The sequence below is a fragment of the Stegodyphus dumicola genome, chromosome 2 (assembly GCF_044657685.1).
Source record: "Stegodyphus dumicola isolate Sdum_Otavi_A_Nest chromosome 2, ASM4465768v1".
NCBI lineage: Eukaryota > Metazoa > Arthropoda > Arachnida > Araneae > Eresidae > Stegodyphus > Stegodyphus dumicola.
Genome location: NC_140769.1, coordinates 218061742 through 218070403, shown reverse-complemented (window position 1 = coordinate 218070403; position 8662 = coordinate 218061742). Strand labels below are relative to the sequence as shown.

Genomic DNA, 8662 nt, shown 5'->3' with positions numbered 1-8662 from the left:
TTTGAAATTCGACCTTGAATTTATTGGGTTATCGAAATATTTAATTTGACTTATCTTCTAAGTCCTAGTTCCGACAAGAATTCCGTCAAAAATTCCGAATTACTTAAGCTGATGTAAAAGATTTAGTATATATTCACTGTATGTTAGTAAAGTAATCAGAGTGTAATAAAATAGATTATAGAATTTACGCTGATGCAACATTTTGTCTGACTGCACAACATGTAATGGAAGAGAAGGCTTGTAGAGATTTGTTTTTGACATGCCTCTAAAAGTAGATGTCATACTCCTTTTGTGTCTTCAATATCAAAAAACTTTCCTTTGAGAGGCAACTTAAGTTTTGGGGAAAGAAAAAAAATCACAAGAAGACAAATTTGAAAAACATGCAGGAAGATTGAGTACACATACTTATTTTCGGAACACAAGCGGTTCTCCGACTGGTTATTGAATAATGAAAAGATGCATTATCATGCAATACAAAACATTTGGAATACGTTGTCTGACTGAAAACGTAAGATTAAAAGTCATCTGCTTAATTCACAGCCATTTACAAGTCAACTATTGGGGCAATTGCAGAATCGTTTTGATCCTGATCTTCTAAAACAAACCTTATATCACTGGATTTAAACACTTCTTTAATCTTCCGAGAACGTTCCTTCTTTAGCTCATATTCCAAGAATATTAAGTGAATACAATTATTGCAAAAGAAATTGAATATTCATTTGCACTACGGCTTGGTAGTTTATTAATGAGTTAACAAAACTTAAATTCTGCTTTTTGTGTCTAAGTATACAACAATATTTTAAATATTTACAAATGAAATATTAAATTGTAGATTTAAGTGGAGCCTCACCAGTTGCCTAGCATTTGAAGATTGTTAAATACTAATTGTTTGTTGCGAAGTCTAACCCAGGCTGCATGGTTGGTTTTCGTAGTTTTCTATGTTCTCTTTACAAAGATTCTCTATGAAAGCATTTTAACCAAATAGCTCCCATGTTCTTTCTATGTTCAAATAACCAACTAACCTAGTTTAAGCGCGATTTCCAAATGAAGTTACTAGCAAAACCCGAATACTCATTAAAAATCATGTAGCTTGCCAATCGGAAGTAACATGAAAGATACGGCGCCAATACTTGAATTGCTGTTACGGTACTCTGTTTCTAAATTTAGATGCTCATTCCTTAATTAAATAGCCCACCAGCGGCCGAGCGGTAAAGACGCTGAGCACTGGTAGTTCGGTCTGAAGTTCGAATCCCGCGAACGGGCTGTCTGCTTGGGCGTTTTCGTGGTTTTCCCCATGTGTAACGTGTATACGAGCCAGTTTACCTTAGAAAGTCTTCCGCGAAGGCATCCCTCCCTTTAGGCTTATAGCCCTCGTGTGCTTTGCCATAATTAAATAATCCAATCCTTAATTAAATATAATTGATTTGTAACTTCTACTAGAGCTGACGGTAAAAATTGAAGTGCAAATAAATAATATCGTGTGCGATCTTGATTAATATAAAATTAAAAATTTTGCATAGAAAAATATTTGCATTCAGACGGAAAGTTTTTTGAAATATTTGCAATTACTTTATAAGAAGGATTATTAATAACCGTAATGATTACTTATTATATTACTGATGATTAGGATTCAGTTCTTGACAATCACATTCTAAATTTGAATTTTAAGGATATAATGAAAATATGCTGCGAACAAAAATACATTTTATTATAAAAAATGAGTTGGTTTTTTTATGTGTTAAAACTTCTTAAATTCATTTAATAAACATCGTATCCTCGTTGTTAATTGAATCCAGAATGTTGTGTGTCGTTTATATAATTATTCTTACTTGTCCACAGAAGCTGCTGACTTATCCAGCCATTAAGTAGCTGCAGATCATTTCTACATAACCATTGAACTTCCACTAATTCAGTCTCTAGAGGGTTGTATGTTTATATCATAATTTGACTTATATAAATGATTATTCTAAATCTTATGTTTCTATAAAAATATACTGTGCGTTAAAAATATGGATGGTAGTATCTGCCGCTCTTTCAGCCACTTCAAAAGCAACAGTTTGTTTAGAAATAAATTATGCAGTTAATGTCATAAAATTCAAATAAACATTAAACGAAAATTCTCAGTTTTAGACAATTGGATTTAAACGAATTAAAGTAGCAGACGATAAAACTCCGAAGGTAAAAATTTACTCTTAGAAAAATGTATTCTTATTTTTTTAAAAAAAGGAAAAAAGAGAGAAATTAAAAAAAAAAAAAATGTTAAAAATTTTAATAATATCATCTATAATTTAAAAAAAATAGCTTTTCATATAGTATTAATAAATATTTATTACGTCTTATTGAGGGGAAAAAATTCATATAATTAATTCTCCGTAAAATTTTACTTGAAATATAAGGTTAAAAATAGCTGTGGCAATTCAGTGTAACAAAAATCCATAGACCACATTTGGCGTTATTATCGCTCAAAAAAAAGATGCCAAATTTCAAAACGCGAAAATATGTAAATTCGTGTATATCTTAGAAAATTTTGAATAAAAAAGTCTAATTTTTTGCAGATATGCTTAAAAATACACCTACTTTATGATGATGGTAAAAATTTTATAGGTTATAATTCAAAATTTTTTTCGAAAATTTTATAAAAATTATTTAAAAATAGAAATTTAAAAAATAAAACACCAAAAATGGGTAAATTTTATTTGGAATGAACCTAAATTTCGAAATGTGAGAGAAAAAATCAAAAAAATTTAATAAAAAAAGAGATATTAATAAATATTTGCCAAATTCAATTAACATTGAGGAGCTAAAATTTTGAGAGCTAATATTTTAAAAACTAGTCGTACGATTTTTACAAAACGTGGTATTCTGGCATAATTTGAGTCATAGAATCGAAATATGGAAAAAAATTGGTATGTTATTTCAGAAAAAGTCCGATTTTGTGTCAAAATACCTATGTTAGAATAGTGCTATATATAAATCTAATATATATCCTAAGTCGCGCTTTCGAGACATGATAAACGCAGTTTGAATTTTGTCGATCGGCCCAGTAGAACGGGAGATATAGCACTGTCCCACTTTTTTTTTTGAGCAGTGTACATGTTGTTCCAGAATGACGTCCTGATAGATTTGGCTTGCCATGGTTCCAATTTGAACATGCAGGTCAGTTCTGAAACCCAGAATAATTCCACCCCAAACGAGCACTCCTGTACCACCGTAACGGTGTCGTTCAATGAAGTTTTCTTGGTGGTAACGGGTACCTGGAGCTCTCCATATGAAAGTCCGGCGAGAATCAGATTGCAAGCTAAACCTGGACTCGTCGAAAAACATCACACAAGCCCACTGTTGCGGTGTCCACAATGCATGCTCTCTACTCCAGGCTAACCGCAGGCGACAGTGAGTTGCAGTAAGTGGAACGCATCTGACAGGTCTACGAGCATATAGACCAATCTGCCTTAAGCGTCTGTACACGGTCTGCCTTGAAATTGTCGTACCAGTGGCTGAAGAGAGCTGACGAGACAGGTCTGAGGCTGTGCTCCGCCTGTTTCTTTTGGCAGTAATTGCCAAATACCGGTCCTCATTCGGCGTTGTAACTCTGGGGAGACCTGTGCTGTAACGTCTACTCACATTACCATCATCTTGGAATCGTTGCGAAAGCCTGGAGATGACACTCTGGGCAATTCCAAGTTCGTCTGATACTTCCAGTTGGGTAAGCCCACATTCCAGATGGCCGATAATTCTACTACGTAAAACATCATCCAAATGCGTCCTTTGTGTCATAACTATTCGGTTATTGCACTGAAATGCTTATAAAGCACCTGCGAACAATTTTACTTCTTTGTCTGTATTCCTTATATATCAATCTCTTACACTCTCGTCATTGTGACGTACCATCGGTGTCATCTGGTTACTATTATCCTTAATTTATGGACATGAGTGTAGAAGAGACAGTGTTACTGCAGTATGCATTTTACACTGAACATTAAAAAATTTAATAGTACTTACTCAATTTTAAAATAACAGATAAAATGCGCTACTCTTAGCATAAAGTTCTTTTTTTTTTAATTTGCAGGAATTTTTTTTTCTTTAAATGCCTGTTTATTTCTAATCATTTCTTTATCTGCATGTTAACTAAGAGAACTATACTACTGCTTCTAAGATAACTGCTTCTAAGATAACTATAACTTAGTTGCACATATCTGAATAGTTTCTAAAGCTTCAATTTCTGTATTTAGGAATGGTTCGTTTCTGTTTTCGATTTTGACCTTCACAACGTTGTAAGTTTATTCTGTTGCCTAGTTAACCCCAAATGCGAGTATGGATAAAGTCTCCTTTCGAATAACATGTAATTTACACTTTTCTGATATGTCCGGAATTATAAAACTTCTCATCGAGCCATTATCTAATAGAATACGAACTGGTTCTAAATTATACTTATCAGAGAATGGACGTACCATCATAGCGCACGTTTGTAGCAGCATATTGCGGAAAGTTTCGGTTTTTAATTGACTAATCTGAATAATTTTTTTACTGGATGGAATTGCTGACGCGACTTTGCTTTTTCCTGATTTGGTTTCGAGTTGGAAACAAATAGACCTATTGTACTTTTTATTACACATTTCGCACATTTTATTTCTTTACATTCCTTTATTCTACGCTGAGGTTTAAGGCATCAAAGTCAACGAGCTTGATTTTTCATAATATTTCTTTTCTCATCCACGGTTTTAATTTCACAACGTTCAGAATCGTATAGTTCGTTACAATGTATACAATTACTCCTAGCGACTCGAGCAATATATTTATCAGTTTTAGGCGAACTTTTATCAAACTGTTTATTGTGCTTTATGTTTATATTATCGTGCGGAGAGTGGAGATGATCGTTTGATTTATGCTCCAGTTATGAATCATTTCCGCTCGGTGTTTTGTTTTCGTTTCTCTACTGTCATTTAACTGCGTAGCTTCTTTCCCAGCTTTCGATTTCTTACGAATAAATTCCATTAATTCGTTGACGTTCAATGTTTGGTCACTATTTCTACTGCGTTAGTACGTATATTGTTTGTAAAGTTATCTCTAATGGAATTAATTTTAACAATATGGGGCAAAGTAAACTACCGTAAGTTTCTGATACCATGTTCATTGACTTTAAGCATCTAATTTGAGTTTCAGACTGATCATATAGATTCCTGAGATTTTCTATATCCCTTACATTTCTAACAGGGGAAAGATTTAACAACTTATTCATGTGAGCATTTATTACCAAATCTTTCCTCTCGAACCTGTTTAACTATTCTTTAGCCGAATCGTAATTTTCATTTGTAAGCGAAAGTCTGAAAACGGCATTATAAGCTACCCCACCTAGAACGACTTTAAGTAAGTGAATTTTTTTACTTTCGATAGGGAGTCATTGCTATGAATAGCTGCTTCGAATTGACTCGAAAATTCCTGCCTATTACTAGAATCACCAAAAAATTTAGAGATAGTTAATTTTGGAAGACGAATAATTTACTTGGAATTTTTGGAAGACGAATAATACTTACGTTTTTGGAATCTACAGCAGTTTCATTGGGAATGTTCATACTTTCCTTATCCTAATTTTCGAGTTTATTTAACTCCCTCAATTTTCCCTTCGCTCTTAATTGCCACAGTTGGATTTTTGCTTCGTATTCTAGAGAGGATATAACGTCAAGTTCAAATTCGTCCGCTCCGACTTTCAAATCACGTTCTATTTGAGTGTCTAAATCAGTCAAGAGTTTTTGATTTTTTGTTTAATATGTCTAATGTTTCTTTTATTATATTTATACTAACCTTATCTTTGCTTAATTCTGTCTCAATTTTCTTTAGTATTTTGGATACTGCGGTCCTTAATACTTTGCGTTTAAATTTAAGCTTAGCAATATAATCTTCCATAATTATCTCACTTTAAAATAGAAAACTTATCCTACCTCGGCAGTCTTCGCACACTTCAACCTGCTAATCCCAAATTTACGAATACTAGCTGGGTTCCCGGCCGATGCACCAAAAATTATGCAGGCATGCTAACGCACACATATCTAATAGACGAATGGCGTTGCGCATCTAACTACGTTCTACGATGAATATAAATGCCACATTTAAATTTCTATATGTAGTGGTTCAGTGATAATTCTATGTTCAAAATACTCAATCTAGTTTAAAATTAATTTATTAAACACCAACAAATTAATCAAATCTAATGTTACATCTCATCGGCAGCATTCGAGCTGCATAAAAATAAATCGAAAGTCAATTTCTGAATGTTGCCATTCCGAGGCTATTCAAACCTGAACAGCATCTACTAAGTGTTTCACCACAGTGTTTCTTGAACCGTGTTTCTCCACTTTTTGATCTGTTTGAAGCTGCTTTCATAGAAATTCTCACTTCGCTTCATCAATTTCTCTTAAATCTTTTAATATTTTTCGTTATTTTTTTATGTCAGTAATAACAAACAATTTTACTTTTTAGGATTCTTAATTTTTCCAAGACTCCATTAAAGAATACAGTTTCCTTAATGAAAGCATTCGAGTTAATACATTCCTCCTTGAGTCTCCAAACATTACCACAAGTTAAATTTTCCTCGAGTAAGAGAATAAGAAGGAAATTTGTGAAACGGGCTTAGACATCTGATGTATGTTAATTGGCTAATGAATATTATAATAACGATTGATTAGTAAACATATTCACAGTTTTTAGTTTAATGTGACACAGAATTGAGAAATTTAATGTTTTGAACGGTACATATCATTTGGCTAATTATAGTATTGATACAGTATTATATACTATAACGTTTGTTGTTTGTTGTAATGATATGAGCCTTAGCAATTAGAAAGTTCATTTTTACTTTTATATCGTCCAATTTGCTACTAATTATAAATTGTTATCTTCTTAAAATTATATTCTGCATAGAATGGCAACTGTTTTGTTTCTGAGATCAGCTGCTTGGCAGGTCTTGATTAGACGAGAACTCGATGTACTGCTATGATAACGTACCATTCAAACCTAGTTGAACGACTAAAAGACAGAGCCTGGATTGGAAAAACCAGCTGCCTGCCTTGTAAAGCCAATAATTTCGGCACATTGATTTAACATTGAAGATTTTGAACTTCAAATACATATGTACTTAAAATAAAGAAAATAATTCAGTAGGCAATAAATTAAGCATTTGTTATTCTTTTAACATTTCGTTAGATACTTTGGTTGAATTATACCGCTATATCGCTGCTAATAAAGATGCATACTGGATATATTAACGGATTTTAAGTGCAGTTTAAATATAATTTAAGAATTAATTATTCGTAAATTCAAAAGCATGTAATTTTAAGCATTATCTTGCATAATTGTCTGATTCTAGAGGCGTGGTTAAGTAGCTCCACCTAGCGCTGTTGAAACTATACAAATGAGAAACCCGAAAATGTTTAAATTGTAGTCTCAACCTGTTTTCTAAACTCTGAAATTGTAATCAGTTTCGGTTTTTAAGATCTGAGATTAATATTTTAATGATACTGTCCTAAGTTCAGATCACTATCTGCTGTACAAGGGAGTGGTTTGTTGTCCCGCCCTCCCAACTGGCACTCATGGTTCTCGCTTATAATATTTACAAATGTTGCACGTAAATAACTTGGAAATTCTAACCTGCTATAGCTCAGCTGCATTTATTAAATCTTCCGATTCTTTCACGTCATGCTATACGTATACTTTTCGTTTTCCGCTAAATCTCTGAATAATTAACTACTCACATAATTATGTTCCCATTTACAGAATACTTGTTTTCAAAACATATGCTTCTGTACATATTTCTTGTATTATGTAATATGCTCGTACGTAAACTACGTTGATTCCAAAATCTTTAAGAAAATTATCCGATATGTTGCGACTGCGTTATTCTTTCATTTAGGAACTTTTGCAGTTAACTATTAAGGAAATCTGCAATTTGGAGATTTGTGATATGATGAATGAGTAAAACTTTGCGGTTGTAGCGCCATCTATGGAGGCAAATGTAATCTTTCATTCGAAATTTAGAATTTGTAGATCAGGGGTCGAACCAGGGAACTGGAGTTCGCTAACCCGGCACTTAGTGATCACACGAAACTCACACAAGCGATCTGAGGGAACATCTGAAGTGTATTTTCTGCGTAAGCGTTTCTCTATGGATTATTACATTTAATTTTCATTAGTCAAGACTAAAAATTTGAAGAAATGTCTCTAATAAAAAATTTTCTGTTCCATGCAGTTATCGCTTCTCGGCCTTTTGGCTAAGATCAAAGTGTAGTATCTGTTCTTATCAGCTTAATATCTGATACGGCATCCATAGGGTGTCAAGATATTAAACTAATTTTTGCAGAGAGGCTTGTGGTTAGGAATTTATTCCGCCCTTGCCACGGGTTGGCCTGCTATTGCACTACTTGCAGGATCGGCCCACAAAATTCAAAGAAAAGATTCACTTTTACAAATTCATGCGGTGTTACTGATGTTGCCGTGTTTTAGGAGAATTCCTATCTCTTCGGCAGAGTCTTTCGTTTTTCTGTTGTTCGATTTCGACTCGATCCGCTCCGAAACCGATTCAATTTACTAAATGAATGATGAGCACATCGGCGAGAGCGGAACGATAGGTTTTTAACAGTTCACCAAGAGCTGTTGTTTGGAAGCGTGCCAA

General features: G+C 33.5%; 1 non-coding gene across 1 annotated transcript; it reads left to right on the top strand.

Moving 5' to 3' along the window:
* Positions 1-8241: 8241 nt before the first annotated feature.
* LOC118202246 (U2 spliceosomal RNA) lies at positions 8242-8433 on the top strand. Its single transcript, XR_004760373.2, has one exon. It is a non-coding gene; the product is annotated as a U2 spliceosomal RNA (small nuclear RNA).
* Positions 8434-8662: the final 229 nt, after the last annotated feature.